The following is a 22,759-nucleotide window of genomic DNA, read 5'->3' as shown; positions in this document are numbered from 1 at the left end:
AAATATTCCAACTCTTGCATTTCAACGAAAGAAATTCAAAATGAACTTTGAAAAATGAAGAAAATGTAACTTTGACAAGGTAAACCACAACCAAACACTACTGAAATATTCCAACTCTTTCATTACAACGAAAGAAATTCAAAATTAAAATTAAAAAATCAATAAAATGTAACAGTGACAAGTTAAACCATAAACAAACGCTACTGAAATATTACAACTCTTGCATTTCAACGAAAGAAATTCAAAATGAACTTTAAAAAATCAAGAAAATGTAACTGTGACAAGGTAAACCACGTCAAAACACTACTGAAATATTCCAACTCTTGCATTTCAACGAAAGAATTTCAAAATGAACTTTGAAAAATCACGAAAATGTAACTGTGACAAGGGAAACCACCACCCATCACTACTGAAATATTCCAACTCTTGCAGTTCAAGGACAGAAATTCAAAATGAACTTTGTAAAATCAAGAAAATGTAACTGTGACAAGGTAAACTACGAACAAACACTACTGAAATATTCAAACTCTTGCATTTCAGCGAAAGAAATTCAAAATGAACTTTGAAAAATCAAGAATATGTAACTGTGACAATGTAAACCACAATCAAACACTACTGAAATATTCCAACTCTTGCATTTCAACGAAAGATATTCAAAATTAACTTTGAAAAATCAAGAAAATGTAACTGTGACAAGGTAAACCACTACCAAACACTACTGAAATATTCCAACTCTTGCATTTCAAAGAAAGAAATTAAAAATGAACTTTGAAAAATCACGAAAATGTAACTGTGACAAGGTAAACCACCACCAAACACTACTGAAATATTCCAACTCTTGCATTTCAACGAAAGAAATTCAAAATGAACTTTGAAAAATCAAGAATATGTAACTGTGACAAGTTAAACCACAACCAAACACTTCTGAAATATTCCATCTCTTGCATTTCAATGAAAGAAATTCAAAATGAACTTTGAAAAATCAAGAAAATGTAACTGTGACAAGGTAAACCACAACCAAACACTTCTGAAATATTCCAACTCTTCCATTTCAACGAAAGAAATTCAAATGTACATTTAAAAATTAATAAAATGAAAATTTGACAAGGTAAACCACAACCAAAAACTACTGAAATATTCCAACTCTTGCTTTTAAAATAAATAAATTCAAAATGAACTTTGAAAAATCAAGAAAATTTAACTTTGACAAGGTAAACCATAACAAAACACTGCTGAAATAATCCAACTCTTGCATTTCAACGAAAGGAATTCAAAATGAACTTTGAAAAATCAAGAAAATGTAACTTTGACAAGGTAAACCACAACCAAACACTACTGAAATATTCCAACTCTTGCATTTCAACGAAAGAAATTCAAAATGAACTTTGAAAAATCAAGAAAATGTAACTGTGACAAGTTAAACCATAACCAAACAATACTGAAATATTCAAACTCTTGCATTTCAAAGAAAGAAATTCAAAATGAACTTTGAAAAATCAAGAAAATGTAACTGTGACAAGGTAAACCACAACCAAACACTACTGAAATATTCCAACTCTTGCATCTCAACGAAAGAAATTCAAAATGAACTTTGAAAAATCAAGAAAATGTAACTGTGACACGGTAAACCACAAACAAACACTACTGAAATATTCCAACTCTTGCATTTCAATGAAAGAAATTCAAAATGAACTTTGAAAAAATCAAGAAAATGTAACTGTGACAAGGTAAACCACATCCAAACACTACTGAAATATTCCAACTCTTTCATTTCAGTGAAAGAAATTCAAAATAAACTTTGAAAAATCATGAAAATGTAACTGTGACAAGGTAAACCACAACCAAACACTACTGGAATATTCCAACTCTTGCATTTCATCGAAAGAAATTCAACATGAACTTTGAAAAATCAAGAAAATGTAACTGTGACAAGGTAAACCACAACCAAACACTACTGAAATATTCCAACTCTTGCATTTCAACGGAAAAAATTCAAAATGAACTTTGAAAAATCAAGAAAATGTAACTGTGACAAGGTAAACCACAACCAAACACTACTTAAATATTCCAACTCTTTAATTTCAAAGAAAAAAATTAAAAATGAACTTTGAAAAATCAAGAAAATGTAAATGTGACATGGTAAACGAGAACCAAACACTACTGATATATTCCAACTCTTACATTTCAACGATAGAAATTCAAAATGAATTTGAAAAATAGAGAAAATGTAACTGTGACAAGGTAAACCATAACCAAACACTACTGAAATATTTCAACTCTTGCATTTCAACGAAAGAAATTCAGAATGAACTTTGAAAAATCAAGAAAATGTAAGTGTGACAAGGTAAACCACAACCAAACACTACTGAAATATTCCAACTCTTGCATTTCAACGAAAGAAATTCAAAATGAACTTTGAAAAATCAAGAAAATGCAACTGTGACAAGGTAAACCACAACCAAACACTACTGAAATATTCCAACTCTTTCATTTCAACTAAAGAAATTCAAATTGAACTTTGAAAAATCAATAAAATTTAACTGTGAAAATGTAAAACACAACCAAAAACTACTGAAAAATTCCAACTCTTGCATTTCAACGAAAGAAATTAAAAATGAACTTTGAAAAATCAAGAAAATGTAACTGTAACAAGGTAAACCACAACCAAACACTACTGAAATATTCCAACTCTTGCATTTCAACGAAAGAAATTCAAACGAACTTTGAAAAATCAAGAAAATGTAACTGTGACAAGGTAAACCACATCCAAACACTACTGAAATATTCCAACTCTTGCATTTCAATGAAAGAAATTCAAAATGAAGTTTGAAAAATCAGGCCTTTGGGGTGTCGGGGGACCTTTTTTTTGGGGGGGGGAGGGGCCGGGGGAAGGGTCGTTCTGTGTCTCAATGCACAAAAAAATATTAATAAATGGGGCGGCGCATCCCTGCGGCGCATCCCTTCGGCGCCTCCCTGCGGCGCATCCCCTGCGGCGCTTCCCCCGACCCGCGGCGCATCCTCCTGCGGCGCATACCCATGCGGCGCTTTCCAGGCCCGCGGCGCTTCTCGGTCCCGGGGGACCTTTGAGGACTGGGGGAGGGCATTGGGGGTCGGGGGGGCCGTTTGGGGGTCCGGGGGCCCTTTGAGGACCAGGGGAGGGCCTTTGAGGGTCTGGGGAGAGCGTTTGGGGTCCGGGGGACCTTTGGGGGTCTGGGGGGCCCTTGAGGACCAGGGGAGGGTCTTTGAGGGTCTGAGGAGGGCGTTTGGGGGTCCGGGGGGCAGTTGGGGGCCTGGGGGACATTTGGGGACCGGTGGGGGGCCTTTGGGACCCCGTTGGTCCTTTGGGAGCTCGATGGGCCTTTGGGGGGCCCGGGGATAGCCTTTGGGGCACAGGGAGGGCCTTTGGGGCACAGGGAGGGCCTTTGGGGCACATGGAGGGCCTTTGGGGCACATGGAGGGCCTTTGGGGGTCTGGGTGGGCCTTTGGGGGCGCCGGTGGCCCTTTGGGAGCTTGGGGGGCCTTTGAGGACCGGGGGCTTCCTTCGGGGTTGGGGTAGGAGGATTGGAACCCTTTGGGGTTGGGATAGAGGACCTCACAACACTGTTCAAATGAAACTTGTGTATTATAACGACCACATAGTTTCACCATTAAATTCTCTTCCAAAATCTCTTCAAAAATCATCTTTTAAAATGTCTCTAGCTGTTTCGCCGAAATAATTCCATAACCTGTCTAAAACAGTTTCGCCCAAATAATCCCTAAACGTAATTCAGCGTGTTCCTTTTGTTTTTGGCATCTCTGCGCTAATGCATTTCAAATTAATAAGAAACCTGATTCCCGCGCTAAAACAATTCATCGCTAAGATGTTTCTTGGAGAATTGTTTCCATGGCCTTTGGTTATTAATATCCTTTGGAGTTCGACCAAAAGAGTTGTTTCCGAGGCAAAGACATTAATGACTTGGATCTATTCCTGGAGAATCGTTTCTATGCGAAAATTTTTAAAGTCTGACAGATGATGTCATTGGTTGATTGATCTGTCAAGAAAGGGGAATTAATTTGTTGTTTCTAAGGGGAATTATTGATTCACGATAGGGGAATTGAGGTTGACAGCACAGGTGTTCCAAATTCCGGGAAGCTCATAACATTCGCTGAGAGCAACAACAACAAATACTATTTCTGGATCATAACATTCACGGTCGATTACGCAATCAAGTTCTCGGAAATTCACTTCCCCCTCGAGTCCTAGATCAATAACATTGTTCCCGTTAGAATTCAGTGCGCATGTGCAACCTTCGTTCCGGAGTTATTACACATAGAAATATCAAATAAATCGACCTTGGAAAAAGAGGTCATTGACCCCATTAACCACGTGTTCTCCCTAATGACTCTATGCCCATATTTGGTGTGGGGTTCGGAGTCTATGCCCATATTTGGTGTGGGGTTCGGAGTCAATAAGGCCATTCTACTTAAGTTAAGTTTAACTAACATAAGTTTAATAACGCCAGGTAAAACTTTTAATTTAGACAGGGAAAGAAAAATTTTGGTTTCATTTCATATTGTTTAAGATTTCGTACATAATTCAAATGGAACGAAAATCCTGTAACAAAACATATTGTTTTGCCTTTAGTCCTCATTTCATTTCATCTTAACTGTGAATTAAATTAAAAAAAAAACAAAAAAATTTTTCCAACTAAAAGTAGGGAGCAACCTTAAAAATCAAAACGAATATAAATTATTAGGTATATGAGTGGGCTAGCCCGCTCACTAATACCTTGCTCTTTACGCATAAGTTCGAGTTGTGTTACAGTTCTGTCAAAATAACCCCTGAATCACAAAGGCCGTTTAATTAGAATAAATAGCTGTTTTAAAAGTACTAAAAAAAAACTTTAGCGTAATGAGCGAGGTATTGATGAAGGAGAGAACCCCTTCATATACGTAATAGTTTCTGTTCGTTTTAATTTTTATTGTTGCTCCTTACTTTCATTGGAAAAAACTTGTTTTTTAAAATTTAATTTCTGATCGTTTTTTAAATAATGCTGGGAAATCCGGCACTCCTTTCATGGAAAATCCTCTTCCCCCATGAAAAATTCCTCCATGGAAAGATCCTCCCACGTAACTCTGTCATCCCGACCAATACAGAGCTGTCTAAAAAATCCTTTTTGTCTTAGTTGCGGTTTGTCTTAGTATTGACTAGGGGGGCGAACCCCCATAATATACGTAATAAAAATATACGCATATAGAAGTTTGTAAGTCAACGTAAGTTAATTCGTAAGTTACGTATATTTATCTAATAAAAACGTTCTTAAATAAAATTGACTAAGACAAAAATCCTTTTTGTCTTAGTTGCGGGTGGCTTTTCTCTATGCTTTGTATAAAGGTCATGGACTCTAAAAAAAATTTGTTGCTTTAGAGCAACAAATTTTTTTTGGCAAATAAAACAGGTATAAAACAAAATATAAGCAGCAGGTAAAACGTTTAATTAAGACAATTAATGAAAAAACTGGTTATATTTCTAAATAAAAGGGCAGAGCTGTCTAAAAAAAATCATTTTGTCTTAAATACGACCGCCGTTTCTTTATTTACGCTTCGTAAAAAAAAGACACAAACACTAAAAACTTTATTCTGCTCACTATTTCATTATCCTTAATTGGTTCTGATTATTAGCATATACTAATATTTTGTAGCATCTAATACCTATGGCTGAATCACTTACTCTTTAATTCTAATTATCAAGCAAACAGTTCAGTATTTATTTTGGTTCCTTAACAAGTAAAAATGCTATACATTCACAATCATAGCATAAACTGTTACTAGAAAAACAGCATTTATTAAGGCATTGTAACTTGGCAAAAGATCAGCATGTAAAATGAGATCTTTCCTCCCATAATTAAAAAAAAAACTACTTACGCGTTAGCATCGCAATTTCTAAGATTTTAATAAGTGGCTATTTTGCCAGATCTCAAATTTCCACCTTGATCCTGGCTAGCCAAAATCAAAACAACATCAAGAGACAAAGTTAGAAATTAGTTAACTACTGTTACTATTGAACCTTTTTTGTTTCACTTTTTTCCCAGTTCTTTAAAAATAACTGCTTTAACACAAGGGCCGTTGAATTTGAATCAATAGGTTTTGTAACGGGTTAAAAAATTTACCGTAACAAACCAGGGATTGAGGAGGGGGAAGCCCCCTTCATATACAGAATAATTTCTGTTTGTTTTAAGTGTTACCGTTACTCCTTACTTTCAGTTAATAAAAACAAACAAATGTTCTTACATATAAGTCAGGATAGTTTTTCAAATCATTCCAGGAAATCCCACTTCTCCCTTTGTGACCCCTTCGGAAAATCATCTCCCCCCCCCAAGTGAAAAAACTCCTCTCGCGAAAAATCACGTTCTTTATAGGCTTGTGAATGTAATATCCTTATCTAAACAGAGAAAAAATCGCATCGGGAGGGACACTATTATCCCCCCCCCAGGAACAATAGTAAAGGCACAAGCACTCAATATCCTCTGAAATCTAGTGGGTTTAAACAGCGATTCCCTAAAACGCATTCTATATTTATCTTAAAGTTCAATAAGGCTTAGAAAATTTGGCCATTACAATCAGATACCACTTTTGGATATCCAGCCCACCTCCCCCTACCTATACAATAACCCCCCCTTCTTCATAGAAACTTATAATCACTTGCTTCGCTGAAATATGAAGCAAATCAGATTAGTTAAATGAAACATTAAAATAAACGTCAGAAATCTTCTTCTGTAGGCTAACAAGAAGGGAGGTATTGCGCTGTAGCACCCTTATTCAGCCATAAGGAGAGATGAAAGATTCCTTCGCCTTCCCCTATAGACACATTTATGTGATAACCTTTCCATATTTATGTGATATTTTTGGAACGGCTCCCCATATCGAACTGAAACTTCCAAGGTATAATGAGGGATTTTCAACTGGCCAAAAGGCAGCGTGTGTATACTACTGCTGTAAGCGCTCCTACTACTACCACTACTACTATGATAGTAGTACTATTAAGACTAAGGGTATGAAGGTAAAAATTTGAGAGAATACAGAGGGGAATTTTGAATTAAATCAAAAGACACTATGTGCATGCAGATTTTCAAAAGGGCGTATCTCTAATGTGGATTAGGGTATTAAGTTGGAACTTTCAGGGAATGCTTAAAAAGAAAGATTAATTGTCCAAAACGTAATATTTGTGCGCGACTAATACTACTACTACTACCACTACACTGCTTTCTTGCTATTTCGCCCCTCCTTCTTTCTATTTTGCCCCTCACCTGGATCCGCCACTGTCTGCAAAGGCACACAAGCATGGTTATCACCTATAGTACCTATTTTGGCACTATTTCATCCTGACTACTCTAGCACTGTAGCACGTGCTACATTGAATATTGTACTTTTTCTCCTATATGGCCAAATCGAATATATAGACACAAGAAGTGCAATTAAATGAGGGTCCCACATCAAAATATTTTCCAGAACATTTCTTATGCATGACAATAATTTAAAAAGATTTAAATACAGGACGTGTGTGCGCACATACATTTTCCCATTCACCATTCTGATCAGCTATATATTTTATGGATATATTTTTATTCCCCTACATAAAAAAGATTAAAAATTGACCTAAAAACTAATCCAAGTAAACTTCACGGACCATTTTTAATATGAAATTAAAAAAAGTGATTTTTTTACTGTAGCACCGAAAATCGCTGTATAGCACGCAAATTGGGGAAACTGTAGTACTTTCGGAACTTATCGTGGTGGCAACCCTGCACGCAAGGATAAATACACAAGTTTATGGGAGCATTATTGAATATTCCGTCAGCTAACATTCCTCAATCACGTTGTTTTTAGCTGCTTGTGTACTGAATATTAAATGGCAAGGTAAAAAAATTACAGCCAAGAAACCTTATCTGTGTTCAACTCATTTAAATAACACGTTATTACCTTTCCTAATTACGCGATTAAGCATAATTAAGTAGCCAACTATGTTTCATAATGACTACATAATTTTGTACTAAGCAAATATTCAAAGCTTTATAAAAAGGTACTTATGCAGATAGCGAAAGAGAAAGGGAGGGGTTAGAGAGAGAGAGAGAGAGAGAGAGAGAGAGAGAGAGAGAGAGAGAGAGAGAGAGAGAGAGAGAGAAAGCTTGACCTGAAGAAGGATGATAATGACACAGATAATTCACAAGATATGTTTTTAAGTGAATCTTTTAAAAAATTCCACGAATATAGTAGGGAACTATGATAAGCATGGCCGTGTGCAGGAGGTGGGGTTAGGGCTATGATCCCCCCCCCCCCTGAAAGGTTGATCTTACCCGTGAAAACGTAACAAAAAACATAAAAAAAAATTTGGTGATAAAAAAAAACAAAAAAAACAAAACATAAAAAATATAAAAAAAAATAGCCACCCGAACAAAAATCCTGGATACGGCCTTGATCATAAGTCAATTTATTTCCTTAGTTTTTATATATAGCCTTTATATTGCAGGGGCTGCGAAGAAATAGTTGCCATTCGTTTTCAGTTTTGATTTAGCTCTTTAATTCTATCCTTTATTGAATTAATTTTTGCAAAATTCATTTGCTCTGAAATGAACTTAAAAATTTTTTTTTCAATACATCAAAACGGGCCTCTCGCCTGGCCGGCCTAGATATAGCAAGAACAACTCCATTCCTTTACATTTTTTTCTTTATATGTGTATATTTATAGTCCAGCGAACATTGTTCTTTGACGGTTGGCTCATCCCAGATTTTTTGAAGAGACTACCACACAAAGAAAAAGAAATCATTTATCTTAAAAAGAAAATTAGAAAAGCTTTTACCGAGTCCTTTAGAAACATGGGGAGCCAATAGAAACATGGATCAATTTAGCAAGAAGAACAGTAGTTTGGTTAAAAATCGATAATTATAAAGAAAATAGTTTAAGGAGCGACATTAAAACTTAAAACGAACAGAAATTATTCCGTATATGATAGGGGCTGTCCCCTCCTCAACACCTCACTGTTTACGCTAAAGTTTTTTATTGTCGTAAAAAACAAAGGTGTGAAACAGAGTCAAACTTTAGCGTAAAGAGCGAGACGTTGAGGAGGGGACAGCCCCTTTCATATACAGAATAATTTCTGTTCGTTTTAAGTTTTAATGTCGCTCCTTCCTTTCAGTGAAAAAATTTTTTTTTAGTTAATTTCTGAACGTTTTTGAATTAATGCAGCTTAAATTTTGGCTTACCGTACATGAATAATTAAAATGAAATTTGCATATTAATTTTACTTTTTTTGGTTAATTGGCTTTCTCGAAATTTTGTCCTGACGTAACTTACGAATTCACTTACGTGACAAATTTCTATATTCGTATGTTTTTATTAAGTATATTAGGGAGTTCTCTCCCTAGTCAATACCTCGCACTTTACGCTATAGCTTGAATTATTTTTCGAATCACAAACCCCTGAATCACAAAGGTCGGTTAATTAGAATAGATAGCTCTTTTGAAATTACTAAAAACAACTTTATCGTAAAGAGCGAAGTATTGACTAGGGGGCAAACCCTCTCATATACGTAATAATTTCTGTTTGTTTCATGTTTTAGTGTTGCGTCTTACTATCAATTGATAAAAACTTTTTTTTTTATTCAATTTCTGATCATTTTTTAAATAATGCTGGGAAATCTGGCACCCCCTTCATTGAAACTTCCCTTCCCCCCAGGAAATATCTTTCACGGAAATATCCTCCCCCATACCCCCTACTCCAATCCCGACACCCCACTAGAAATACAGTTTACCTTGAAATACCGGTGTACTAACCACTAACCACTACCAAATGTAAACAATGGGCAAAGTTTATAAATGGCAGCCCTTCCCCCGGTAACTGTGGGGGATTAAGTCATCCTCAAAGACATATTAATTAGATTTTCGACTATGCTGAACAAAATGACTATCTCAAAATTTTGATTGGCTGACTTCGGGAAAAATGAATGTGTGAGGGGGCCAAGTTGCCCTCCAATTTTTTTAGTCACATAAAAAGGGCACTAGAAATTTTAATTTTCGTTCGAATGGGCCCCCTCACGGATATTCTAGGACTACTGAATCGATACGATCACCCCTGGGAAAAAAAACACGCATCCGTGATCTTTCTTCTCGCAAAAAAATACAAAATTCCACATTTTAGCAGATAGGAGATTGAAACCTCTACAATAAGATTTTTTAATACGCTGAATCTGATGGTGTGATTTTAATTAAAATTATATGACTTTTATGGGTTGTTTCCCCCTTTTTTTAAAATAAGTCAAATTTTCTCAGGCGCGTAACTTTTGATGGGGAAGGTTAAACTTGATAAAACTTATATATTCGAAATCAGCATAAAAATATGATTCTTCTGATGTATCTATTGGTATTAAAATTCCGTTTTTAGAATTTCGTTTACTATTGAGCCAGGTCGCTCCTTACTTACAGTTCGTTACCAGAAACTGTTTGAAAGAAGCTCTCCAAGCCATTGGCAAATGGCTAAATATTTTGTGCATTGCATTCTATATTTTTTATTTACTACCTGTTTTTAGAGCATTTTAGGACTGTATTGTAAAATAGGAAAATTAAATGGAAGTAGCATTAGGGGGCTTTTAGGGGGTATTTCCCTCTTTTTTCGAAAATAAGGCAAATTTTCTCAGGCTCGTAACTTTTGATGAGTAAGATTAGACTTGATGAAACTTATATATTTAGAGTCAGTACACAAATCCGATTATTTTTTATGTATATATTGGTATCAAAATTCCGTTTTTTAGAGTTTCGGTTACTATTGAGCCGGGTCGCTCCTTACTTACAGTTCGTTAGCCCAAACTGTTTGAGAGTGTGACATAATGCCGACAAACTAGCAATTTCAATGAAGTATTTTTTCACTTAATCAAACAGTTCGTGGAACAAACTGCTAGGAGCGACTCGTTCTAATAGTAGCCTACCCAAAACTCCAAAAAACGGAATTTTGAAAAATTTGGCGCATCAAAAGAAATGACTTTTTATTCTGATTCGAAATTAAATAAAAAAACAAGTTTTATCAACTGAAAGTAAGGAGCAACATTAAAACTTAAAACGAACAGAAATCATTACGTATATAAAGGGGGTTGCCCCCTCCTCAACACTTCGCTCTTTACGCTAAAGTTTCTCCGTACTTTTAAAAAAGTGTCTTATTGTTCTAATTAAACGGCCCTTGTTTTTCAGGAGTCATTATTAAAGAATTAGGACAAAATTCAAACTTTAGCGGAAAGAGCAAGGTGTTAATACACAATACTTAATAATTCTCTTCGTTTAAATTTTTTACTTTCAGCTGAAAAAACTTGTTTTTTTTTAATTTTTGATGGTTTTTTAAATAAAGCCAGGAAATCTGGCCCCACCTCCAAGGAGAAACCCCATTCCCAAGGAAATATCCTCTAGAAAATTCAATTTCGGTGAAAATTTATCCCGCACAGTTACTCTTAACCACTCTACGCATAAAATTGAGACGGAAAAGAGAAAGCAAGACACATAAGAAGAATTGGGAATAGGATCCATGGCCATTTCCCCCACTGTATGATGCTTCATAGCTATTTCATCCCCTGTGAAAATCCCCTCACATGAACCATTCTATTTGGGAGAAACACCCAGACGAACAATCGTCCCTCCCCTACCCGAAAATGGAGGTCTAATTCCGAATCGGACATACTATGGGCAAACCATGGGCAAATACTACAACTGAAAGACCTTTCCCCTGAAGTCGTGGGGGTCATGTTATATCCAAAGGCATAATTATTGGGTCTTTCAACTATGATGAACAAAATGACCATCTCAGAATTTTAATCAGACGATTTTGGGGGAAAAAGAGGCGGGGAAGAGGGCCTAGCTGCCCTCCAATTTTTGGTCGCTCAACCCTTTGATGGCTTATGGCTCTTATAAGGCACACCAAGATTTTTGCTCATAACTCCTTTCTGATTGGTTAAAACGATAAATTATGAGTCATCTAACAACGTTCGCACAGTACTGAATTTGACATAGTGAATTTTTTTGGATTTTGTGGAATGAAATAAATCTGACTCGGGTAGTATTGAAGTTTATGTTGCTTGGTGAAGGAAAAAATCTTGTGGTGTTCGTTAGTGTCTAACGGTTCCATCTGTATTATTTCTATTCAAAACCTTTTATTCATCTACAAGCAAGGACAATTTTGAAGTATGTATCTTATAAGGCTCATCCGCCCTAGGGGAGAGAGTACAATACCGACCGGCCGAAAAGTTCAGTATAATTTACACACGTTGCATCAAAAATCTTAGAAGTGTTTCCACTTTCTATTAGTTTTCTCATTTAACAGGAATATTTTTCACTAATGTAGCCAGTGTTTCCAATTCTACTTATTTTGGTAGTGGAATACTTATTTTTGAACTATTCTACTTTTAAATATTAAATCTACTTATCTACTTATTTTCTACTTATTTTTGGAGGCTTAAGTTGTCGTGCCGGCCTAGTATTTTGGTTTTGCTTCTGTTGAATTATGATTCTATAATGTCTAATGGAATGGAAGGTTGCAATTGTTTTTAGGAGCGGCATCTTTGTCGGGAGTGACATCTTTTTCGGGAGCAATAACAAGGAAATCCAGAAAATTATGAAATACTGTACCCAACTTTGATCCTGATTGACTTATAAACAGCTATGATATAATGATTAATCCTGGTTGACCTATATACAGCTAACTTGCGAGTATAAAGATAAGTATAAATGCAGGAATTTTTTAAAACCGTAAGGCTATCCATATATAACCCATGCATTATCCGCCCAGTTCACCAGTTTACTATCTACTATCAGCAGCTGAAGAGCCATTGAGATTATGGAGCCCTCAACCTCTTCATTAGTCGATGAGGCAATAGCAAAGAGTGAAAAAAGTCTGCAGAAAGCACTGAGGAGGCGACATGAAGGACAACTAAGAAGAGTGGACCTCAGCACTGCTGTTTCCTATGTCTTAGAGCCGGACGGCGATCTCTCTGACCTGAATTTGGAGGATTGTGAAGACGACAATGACCCTTTCTTTTTCGAATCAGCTTAAGACGAGCTCGATTGCAGTTGGGATGACAATAACGACGAATAAGATCTACCACTAAGTCGAACAGCAAAGTCCCACCTAAAGTCTGCAAAATCCCTCCGCGATGAAGTCGAAGTAGACCTGGTTCCTAAATCTTCGGCTGAACAGAGACGTATCTGGAAGAAAACCCCTGTGCCAGAGAATGGCAAATGCCAAGTCCCGACTCGTCTCTGGTTACTCCAATCGCACTCTTCCAAAAGTTCTTCGACTCTGAAATTATAAGCATCCTTGTAGAAGAGACGAATCAGTATGCTCTTCAGGAGAAAGGCTTGGAGCTGAAATGTACTATCAAAGAAATGGAACAATTTCTTGGAATCCTTTTTAACGGGAATCGTGCAACTTCCCCACATGTCTATGCACTGGGAAACGGCTACACGTTATCCTCCAGTGGCTAACGCTATGAAATGCGACTGCTTCAAAAGAATAAGACAGTTTTTCCACGCAAATGATAGTTTCAAAGCAGTCAAAAAGGGGAATCCGGGATACGACTACCCTCTTCAAGGTTCAACCCTTGTACGATAGGCTTCGGAAGAATATGCGAGAAGTCCCAAACGAAGAACGACAATCTGTGGATGATTAAATAGTCCCTTTCAAGGGCCAGCTTGGGTTCAAGCAGTACATCAAAGACAAGCAACAAAAGGGGGGGGGGGGATAAAAGTATTTACAAAAGCCGGAGTCAGTGGAATAGTTTATGACTTTGAAATTTACAGCGGTAAAGGAAACACTGTCAGTTCAGACCTTGGTGTTGGTGCTGATGTGGTGCTCTGCCTAGTCGAATATCTCCCGAAAAAGCTGAACTTCAAAGTGTTCTTTGACAATTTTTACAGCAGTTTTATCTAGTAGAAAAGCTGCGGGAAATGGGAATACAGTCAGTAGGCACAGTCCGAATAGACAGAATGCGGAAAGTGAAACTTCCGCACTTGGAAGCTGACGACAAGCTGAAAAGCTCCAGAAGAGGATCGTTTGATTGGTGATTTGAGCAACATTCTGAAATAGTCATGACGAAATGGTACGACAATAATCCGGTCCATCTCATTTCTTCATATGTTGGGCCTGACCCACTTGATCAATGGAAACGGTGGGAAAAAAAAGGGGAAGGCTCGAATCGATGTATCCAGAACTTGTCATGTTGTCAAAAGAGTATAACATGTTGTCAAAGAGTATAACAAGTTCATGGGTGGGGTGGACTTGAGCGACATGTTGATCGAGTTATATCGTACCGACACCAAGGGGAAGTAGTGGTACATGCGTCTAATCTATTACTTCCTTGGCGTCAGCGTAGCCAATGCTTGGCTGCTGTACAGGCGCAATCATCACTCTGAAGCTGAGAAGCCCCTATCCCTTGTTCGCTTTCGTGCGGATATTGCTGACTAGCTTCTCAGAGGCGAAGTCATCCCTGCAACAAGGAAAGATAGACCACCAAGCGAGTCTCCAGTTACTACCAGAACGCAAAAGAAAACTAGGAGTGAGAGCATCCCCAGTTCCAGCTTTTGCTTTGACAACACGACCCACTGGCCTGAGATGGTGGACGAAAGACAAAGATACACGTCCTTTGTAAGACACGCCCACATGTTTGTCAAGTGCATGAAGTGTAATATGCATCTTTATTTAACCAAAGATAAGAATTGTTTCAAAGCATACCCTCTAGTGTGTTTAAGTAGACTGTTTCACTATTTAGCTGATGTGCCTTATAAGATCCATATCCCATGTGAAACGAATATTTGAAATAAATTATTTTCCTCAGTTGCCCCTATGTCATGGACCCCTAAGAAACTAGTAAAAAGCAAAACTAAATTTTTCTAATCACAGTTTCATAATTCAGCCATCAAAGGGTTAAAAAGAGCAAAACAAATTTTAATTTCCGTTCGAATGAATCTTCTCCCGATATACTAGGACCATTGTGTCAATACGATGACCCCTGGGGATAACCAACAAATCAACACAGATCCGTGATCATTCTTCTGGCAAAAAATACAAAATTCCACATTTTCGCAGATAGGAGCTTGAAACCTATTCAGTAGGGTTCTTTGATACGCTGAATCTGATGGTATGATTTTTATTTTTTTTCAAAGGAGATATACTTTATTCACAAAAAAATAATGAAAAAAGCATGAAGCCCAGTAACCTGGGCTTGTATTGCAATTCCAAAAAAGAACTTACATCCACTTACATCAGTGCATTCGGGTTCTCATTTCACAACAAAACAAAACAAAAAGCATATAAAACAGATTAAACATATAGAACTACTTGAGAAAAAAAATGTTAGAATTCATAAACCTGCAGGAAATAGTGCCTCACATGCTCACGGAAGCCAGACCTTTCAGCAATATCCCTAATAGAAGATGGCATCTGAGACCACAGCAACGGAAGAATATGACGAACAGAGAAACCACACCTCGCAAACACTCTAATGGGCCTTCTATACATACCAACCTGTCGCTTTAAATGTCCATGGACATTAGCAGCTGTCTCAAACATATAACGAAGACACATTGGAGCAATATTATTAATATCATACATTAGTTGAAGCTTATAAAATAAGCACAACCCTAAAAACAGTAAAATACGGACTCGCGGATAAATATTTTTAACTGAGGCAAATCTATCGATTCCATAAATGGCAGGCTCAGCTGAATTCTGGAGAATACGCAAAGGCTTCAGGTGAACATAAGATTTTCCAGACCAAACAGAAAAACAGTATAGTAAATAAGGATGGACTAATGAAAAATATAAGAGACGCAAAACTTTCTGCGGAAACTGATGCTTTAGCTTCCTTATCATACCTATATTCCTTGCTACTTTCGACGATATACACTGTACATGCTCTAAAAACTTAGTGTCTCATCAATTATTACGCCTAGGTATTTCACTGACTTCTGACGTCTTATTGTCAAGTCTCCTACTTTAAGCTCTTGCAACCAGGGGTAATATGAAGGTGATCTGCCCCAGACACCGAACCCCGATTTTCTGTGATTTACTTTCAGCTTGGTTAGCTTTAGCCATTTCTCCACTTTTTCCATATCAGTATTCAGTGTCCCTAAAAGCTGAGCTTCGGTGCGCTCCGCAACTGAAAAATTCGTATCATCGGCAAACAGGACAAGATATTTCCTAGGTTTATACGCTTCATCTCCATTTCCAGCATTTGTTGTCAAACCACAGATTTCTTGATGGATGTATATATCGAGAAGAAAAGAGGGCCGAGAGGGGACCCCTTGGGAACACCGCAACTAAAATGGTAATCTCTTGATTTCACATCATTCAGTTGCACATACATAGAACGGTGACTCAAATATGATGAAATAATTTTAAGAGAATTTCCTCTAATGCCACAGTTGTCCAACTTTTTCAGAAGAATCACGTGGTCCACATTGTCGAATACCTTCAAAATGTCTAGGAATATAGTCGCCACTTTAAACTTCCGATCCAAAGCACGATATATCATAGATGTCAAATACTGAACCGCATGCTCCGTATACTATCCTTTTCTGAAACCAAATTGGTTTGCATAAAAGGAATCCTTCCTCTCTAAGAACTCAGGCATTCGTTTATATAATATTTTTAAAAAAATTTGAGACAGAATAGGGATTTAGCGAAATAGGTCTATAATTATTGAAATCTTCTCGGTCACCAAGTTTATGCAATGGCACTACTCTGGCATGTTCTTTAAGAAAACCATTCATTAAATCAATGTAACACGGCAATATCACAGGTAAAACATACTTCACTACTTTCAGAGACAGCACATCCGCTCCAGCCGCTCTATTTCGCATTTCACTCACAATTTCTGTGACCACCTGACTAGTTTTCTGAAGAAAAAGACTAGTATCACTAGGTTCAGGCAAGTACTGCTCAAAAGAACCATTTCCTGGCCGGTTTTCAACATGCAATTTAACTTTTTCCCCAATTTGAGAAAAGTGCTGAGCCATTACATCGGCAATTTGACTAGCACCGCGATCTCCACTCATTTCTGGTAATACCACTTTCTTTTCACCAATAGCTGATCTAATAGTCTCCCATATCTTAGATGGGTTTCCATGGTTTTCTTGAAATTCATTTTTAAAATACTCATGTTTCGCTTTACTTAATAACTTATTCAGAGCAATATTGTATTTCCTTCAGATTTCATGGTCAATATCACAATCACTCAAAACACTTATCATATACAGTTGATGTCTTTTATTTAGAGAATTCACAAAGCCTGTCGTCATCCATGGTTTCTGTGGAATACCATTCTTTTTTTTAGCATGAGCTACCTTCACACAAGTTGTATGAAGAAGTGTAACCATTCTCCTATACCACTGGTCAATTTTCTCGGCATAAGAATAACGCTCATCTAGAGAGGTCCAGTCGACTTTTTCTAATTCAGATTCAAATTTAGGCAATGATTTCTGGTCAAAATACGTTTTAGCGTTTTGGGATCCACGAGATTGGGTTGAAGTTCCCTTCAGCTGCCATGAAACCATGACGGCACAGTGATCAGACACATCATTTACAAGTACACGCGGGGTATGGATCTTAAAATTCCGCTTCATATTCACAAAAATATTATCAATAAGCGTCGCACTAGTTACAGTTATCCTCGTGCTAATATTAATAGATGGGAAGAAACTATGACTCAACATACTATCTTTAAAAAAGACGAGGATCTACATCATCCTTATTTAAATTAACATTAAAGTCCCCCATAATCGCATATGGATAAATTGAAACTGGCAACTCTTACAATTGCTCCTCCAACAATTATAAAAAACGGGAGAGGTGCGAGGATGGAGGCCTATATAAAATAGCTAAATAAATACTTTACCACATCAGCTATAGTTCCAGTACCATGCTCCAAAACACCATTTCACAATAAACAGACAAATCCTCCCTTACGTTTACATTCAGGTCCAACCTCACGTAAGCACCCAATCCACCATGCCTCCGCAGGTTCCTATTTCTTTTGAAAAAATTATAACCATTAATATCAAGCAGTGCTTCATTTGAAGAATTCAACCACGTCTCAGTCAATCCTAAAATTTGAATATCCCTACCAAAAAATCCCTATCAAAAAATTTGAATATCCCTACCATTTCGAACTAACTCAGACAAATATGAATGCGAACTGTTTAGCCCCCTACAATTAAAATGAAACAAAACCAACTCACTTTTACATTGAATACTTTGACCAAGTATCAACTCACTAGCAAACATATATTTCGATGATTCAATCCTCTCCATGTTACTCTTTAAGCGTAAATTTTTTATAAACTTATGTCTAATTTTATATTTGTTTGAATGACAAAACTTTTTTTTCAACAAAAGAATTTTTTTAGGTGAAAGTAAAGAGCTGCTACATTAAATCAAAGATGAGCAGAAATAAAGTCGGATAACTGTTCAAGCGTAAATTTTCTGTAAACTTACTTCTATTTTTATATTTGTTAGAGTAGCAGAAACTTTTTTCCACAATTGATATTTTTCAAGTGAAAGTAAAGACTGCTACATTAAATCAAAGATGAGCAGAAATAAAGTCGGATAACTGTTCAAGCGTGAATTTTCAGTAAACTTACTTCTATTTTTATATTTGTTAGAGTGGCAGAAACTTTTTTCCACAATTGATATTTTTCAAGTAAAAGTAAAGATCTGCTACATTAAATCAGCGATGTACAGAAATAAAGTCGGATAACTGTTCAAACGTAAATTTTCTGTAAACTTACTTCTATTGTTGATACTCTTATGCCACAATTCACTTGAAAACCCCTTGTACTAAACAGACACACTCTTTTTGGCTAAAAAAAATGTATTTTATCAGTTGTTTCACTCCATTAGCAGTACCTTTAATGGGATTGGCTCAAAGTTTCCTAAAGTAGATTTATATTCTTAAAATGTGAGGGACAGAGAAAACTTACTAATTCCATATACATAAGATGGGACAATACAGATTCGAGTTGGGTTAATGTATTTCACTTCCTTGACGAAAATAACATCTTGATTAATATCTTTGGTAAAAGTTACGACTCGCTCCATCTCGACAGGTACACTGTTGGTTTTCTTTTCTTCTTGAATTGCCGGTGTTCTTAACACAACAGTCCTCTCTGACTCTTATGGGTCCAAGCGTGATTTTAAGCCACGTCGAATAGCTGGGATATCAGCCAAGGTGACAATAAGCCGTCCTTTACTCTTTAATTAAGGATTATGGATAAGTCAATGAATTCAATGAATCCATATTTGAAAAAAAGTATTTCACAAATTGTTTGTTAAATAATTGGAATCTCAAACAAACAAAAATTACAAAAAAAGAATATTGTATACGAAAATGTGATCGCTTTTATTTCAAATTTGATATGGTCGAGGATTGAAAAAAAGACACAAAATAGTTGCCTCACTCCTTTATAAGCAATTTTAAAGGTCTTTTCTCATTCTTGTGAAAACTACTTAAATGCTGCTTAACTTAGTGTTTTAATTGTTTCATTTTTCATTACCGATGATAAAGCCTTTCGGTTACGAAATTGAAATATGATGCAATTCGAACGCTGCAGTATTTTACAAAATTTATTTTGATATAATCTGATTTTCAGAAACACAAACACGAACAAATAAAAGCACGCACACAAAAACAGACACACACAAAAACAGACAAAAAAAAACAAAACAAACCCCAAAAAAACACACACCCACAATAAACAACAAAACAAAAAAACAAAACAAAAAAAAACAAAAACAAAAACACACGAACACATAAAAACACACACAAACACAAACAAAAACACGCAGACACACACACACACAAAACACAAACAAACAAAAACACACACAAAAAAAAAAAAACGCACACAACAAAACACAAAACACACACACAAAAACACGCACACACAAAAACACACACACACACAAAAACACGCACACACACACGAACAAAACACACACACAAAAACAGACACACAAAAAAACAGACACAAAAAATGCACACACACAAAACACACACGCACAAAAACACACACCCAAAAACACACACACACACATACAAAAACACACACACATAAAAATACGCACAAACACAAAAAACACACAAACACCCACACACACTTGCGAGAAATAAACCCGAAAAGCATAGAAATCCTATTTTTACCATTTAGAGAAAAAATTAAATATAGAACTTGTGAGAAATAAACCCGAAAAGCATAGAAATCCTATTTTTACCATCTAGAAAAAACACTAAAAAAACTATTATTATTCTTTACGGCCAACAGCTGCATCAATTCCAATACAATGATTTAAAATCTAGATCCCAAAATTGTCAGCCATAAATATACTATAATTAAAAGCTAACCAAACACTAAACTTCAGGGTTCTATATATAGGAAAGGTTACATTAGTTTTCTTGTCAAAGGGTGTACATGTCTATACAATGAATCAATCCTCTTACAGTTCACGGGGGGAAACAGTTTGTTTTCACCTTACAACGAAGCTGTTAGAAGCGAGGCATTGCCCTCCCCCCCCCCCGATCTAAACACTGAGTACTCAAAATGGAAGATAAATTTTCCATATTAAAATATTTATCGTAACCCTTTTACCTCTTTAGATTTCTTGCTAACATAGTTTGAAAGCCTTATAGTATTAAAAACTCTTTAAAAAATGCTTCTCATTCAAATTCGACAGGCTTTGGAAGTAGCTTTTTGAAGAATTGTGACAAAAAGTAAAAAATTAGTGTATTAAGCACTAGGTTTAAGTAATGGGTAACCTCCAATATTTTGGGTACTTAAAAAAGGCACTAGAATATTAAATTTCTTTCTATGAAGATCTGCTCTAAGCTAATGATATAGTTTATTATAGATTAATTTTAATCAATAACTCAATACCAAGCTCAAACGCGAATTCGATTTTCAAAAGGGTTATTAGCATAAAATTAAATTTTTTTCTGGAAGATTCCCCTGCTAGTGGGGATGTAATTGCATAGAAAACATAGTTCTAGGTTATATTTTCCTCTTATCTCTTTAGATTTCTTGCTAACATAGTTTGAAAACCTTATGATTTTATGGGTATTCAAAAGAAATACGGTAGTGATAGCTACTTATAGAGGAGAAATCAAATCCCCCATCTCCCAAGGACATTTCAAGTATCCCATATAAATTTTTAAGGAAAAAAAATGGTATCGAAATAAATTTTATCGAATGCTATAACAAACAAATTGGATACCATTCGCTTTGTCCCAGTTAAATATTCAAGTTGAGACTGTATGGAGTGTAAAATTGTTGAAAAATCAGATTGTATCAAAATAAATTTTGTAAAATACTGTAGCGTTCGAATTGCATCATATTTCAATTCCGCAACCGAAAGGCTTTATCATCGGTAATGAAAAATGAAAGAATTAAAACACAAAGATAAGCAGCATTTAAGTAGTTTTCACAAGAATGAGAAAAGACCTTTAAAATTGTTTATAAAGGAGTGAGGCAACTATTTTGTGTTCTTTTTCAATCCTCGACAGTATCAAATTTGAAATGAAAGCGATCAAATTTTCGTACACAATATTCTTTTTTTGTAATTTTTGTTTGTTTGAGATTCCAATTATTTAAAAAACGATTTGTGAATTTTTTTTTTTCAAGTATGGATTCTTTTAATTCATTGACTTATCCATAATCCTTAATTAAAGAGTAAAGGACGGCTTATTGTCACCTTGGCTGATATCCCAGCTATTCGACGTGGCTTAAAATCACGCTTGGAACCATTATATTCGGAGAGGACTGTTGTGTTAAGAACCCCGGCAATTCAAGAAGAAAAGAAAACCAACAGTGTACCTGTCGAGATGGAGCGAGTCGTAACTTTTACCGAAGATATTAATCAAGATGTTATTTTCGTCAAGGAAGTGAAATACATTAACCTAACAAGAGCATAATTTTTGAAACTTATATTTAATATTAAAATTCAATAGTATACCGAATCTGTATTGTCCCATCTTATGTATATGTAATTAATATGTTCTCCCTCCCCCTCGCATTTAAAGAATAAAATTCTACTTTAGGAAATTTTGAGCATATCCCACTAAAGGTACTGCTAATGCAGTGAAAAAACTGATAACAGATATTAATTTTAGCCAAAAAGAGTGTGTCTGTTTAGTACAAGGGGTTTTTAAGTGAATTGCGGCATAAGAGTATCAACAATAGAAGTACGTTTACAGAAAATTTACGTTTGAACAGTTATCCGACTTTATTTCTGTACATCGCTGATTTAATGTAGCAGCTCTTTACTTTTACTTGAAAAATATCAATTGTGGAAAAAAGTTTCTGCCACTGTAACAAATATAAAAATAGAAGTAAGTTTACAGAAAATTTACGCTTGAACAGTTATCCAACTTTATTTCTGCTCATCTTTGATTTAATTTAGCAGCTCTTTACTTTCACCTGAAAAAATTTTTTGTGGAAAAAAAGTTTTGTCACTCTAACAAATATATCATTAGACATAAGCTTACAGAAAATTTACGCTTAAACAATTATTCGACTTTATTTCTGATCATCTTTGATTTAATATAGCAGCTCTTACTTTTAGTTGAAAAATATCCTTTGTGGAAAAAATAAGTTTCTGCCGCTCTATCAAAATATATTTGGGGGCCCGGGGGGCCCTTTGGGGTTGGAAAACCTTACGTAACTTTCTGATTGGCTTAGAATGAGACACATGATCTTA

The 22,759-nt window shown here is 35.9% G+C and overlaps 1 protein-coding gene across 1 annotated transcript in view; it reads left to right on the top strand.

Annotated features, from left to right (window-relative positions):
• The first annotated feature begins 5,246 nt into the window (after positions 1-5,246).
• Positions 5,247-22,759, top strand: part of Ddc (aromatic-L-amino-acid decarboxylase) — a 133,459-nt gene continuing 115,946 nt past the window's right edge. Inside the window, exon 1 of the mRNA XM_089088545.1 lies at positions 5,247-5,265. The gene's annotated coding sequence lies outside the window, so the exon portion shown is untranslated. The remainder of the gene's footprint in view (positions 5,266-22,759) is intronic.

This window comes from Artemia sp. Qi Xiang Cuo, chromosome 4, assembly GCF_049724085.1.
Source record: "Artemia sp. Qi Xiang Cuo chromosome 4, ASM4972408v1, whole genome shotgun sequence".
Classification (NCBI taxonomy): Eukaryota; Metazoa; Arthropoda; class Branchiopoda; order Anostraca; family Artemiidae; genus Artemia; species Artemia sp. Qi Xiang Cuo.
This window is presented reverse-complemented; position numbering and strand designations above follow the sequence as displayed.